At 42.6% G+C, this 1642-nt stretch overlaps 1 non-coding gene across 1 annotated transcript; it reads left to right on the plus strand.

The window, feature by feature from the left end:
• Positions 1-979: 979 nt before the first annotated feature.
• LOC112774929 (small nucleolar RNA R71) lies at positions 980-1083 on the plus strand. The gene has a single exon (XR_003189382.1). It is a non-coding gene; the product is annotated as a small nucleolar RNA R71 (small nucleolar RNA).
• The last annotated feature ends 559 nt before the right edge of the window (positions 1084-1642 follow it).

The following is a 1642-nucleotide window of genomic DNA, read 5'->3' on the forward strand; positions in this document are numbered from 1 at the left end:
AGGCTTCAGGATCTCTTTTTCTTTTTCTTTTGTTGCAGACGATGTAAAAGATTGTCCTTGTTCCTTATCTCTCACATTTTCCTTTGCTTCATCCTCTGTGGTTTCCTTTGAGATCTCCTTTAGATTTTTTCCACTTCTGAGGGTTATGGCCTTACATTCTTCCCTTGCAATAGCCTTGGCAGCATGAGAAACGCTTGTCCCAGGGGTTTGCTTAGACAAATACACAATTTGATTTTCTAGCTTCTGGATGGCAGCTCCTTGGTTTTGCAGGTTAGAATTTACTTCTTCCTTAAAAGCTTTCAATTCGGTTATGTCTTGACTCATGGTTGCAAGCATTCCTTCTATCCGGTTTAATTGATCTTGAAATTGTTGGTTCGGATTAGGTTGGGTAGGTTGATTATTTTGGCCATGATATGATGGTTGGGAGTAAGTGTTTTGTGTGGCTTGGTATGATCTTTGGTTGGAGTTTTGGTATGTGGAATTGTTATGTTGGTTGTGGTTGTAAGGCTTGTGGTTTTGTGGTTGGGTTTGTTGGTTCCCCCACCCAAAGTTTGGGTGATTTTTCCATCCTGGGTTGTAAGTGTTGGAATGTGGATCATATGATTGCCTTTGTTGGTTTCCCACATAGTTGGCCTCTTCCCAATCACCTCCTTCAATGCTTACTTCCTCTTGATCTTGTGTGTGTATTGCAGCTACTTGCTTTGTTTCTAATTGCCTGGTAAGCTCTGCTAGTTGCTTGGCAAACACCTTGTTTTGGGCTAGAATTGTATCAACATGGTTCAGCTCCATGACTCCCTTAGTGTTGTGCCTCTCTGATGCATAGTAGTACTCATTCTCAGCCACTGTCTCAATTACTTCAATGGCTTCTTCCACAGTCTTTTTCCTGTTCAATGAACCTCCTGATGAATGGTCTACAGCCTTCCTTGATTCATAAGACAGTCCATCATAGAAAATATGCAATTGCACCCAATCATGGAACATGTCTGGTGGGCATTTCCTTGTCAAATCCTTGAATCTCTCCCATGCCTCATAGAGAGTTTCACCATCTTGTTGTCTAAAAGTCTGAACCTCAGATCGAAGCCTATTGACCTTTTGTGGGGGGTAGAAACGTGCCAGAAACTTGCTTTCCACCTCATCCCATGTTGTTAGACTCCCCTTGGGAATGATTCCAGCCACTTAGCTGCTTTGTCCCTAAGTGAAAATGGGAACAAAAGCAGTTTATAGGCATCTTCCTGGACTCCATTGGACTTCACAGTGTCACAAATTCTCAGGAATTTTGTGAGATGTTGGTTGGGATCTTCATTAGCACTCCCACCAAATGAACAATGATTCTCCACAAGTGATATTAGCTGTGGTTTGAGTTCAAAATTGTTGGCCTGAATGGGTGGTTTCTGAATGCTGCTACCACAATTCCCAGAGGTTGGGTTTATGTATGAACTAAGAACCCTCCTCTCAGGAATGGCATTGTTTCCATCAGCTCTCTCATGGTTGTGAACTTCTCTATCCATGTTGAGATCTAGAGCTTCCTCAAAATTGTCCTCAGATTCTCCTTCAGATTCTTCTTCTCCCAGTACTCTCTTCCCTCTTGCTTCCCTTCTAAGTCTATGAAGGGTCCTCTCTGGTTCGGTATATGGAGGAGTTG

The sequence above is a fragment of the Arachis hypogaea genome, chromosome 18, assembly GCF_003086295.3.
Source record: "Arachis hypogaea cultivar Tifrunner chromosome 18, arahy.Tifrunner.gnm2.J5K5, whole genome shotgun sequence".
Taxonomy (NCBI): domain Eukaryota; kingdom Viridiplantae; phylum Streptophyta; class Magnoliopsida; order Fabales; family Fabaceae; genus Arachis; species Arachis hypogaea.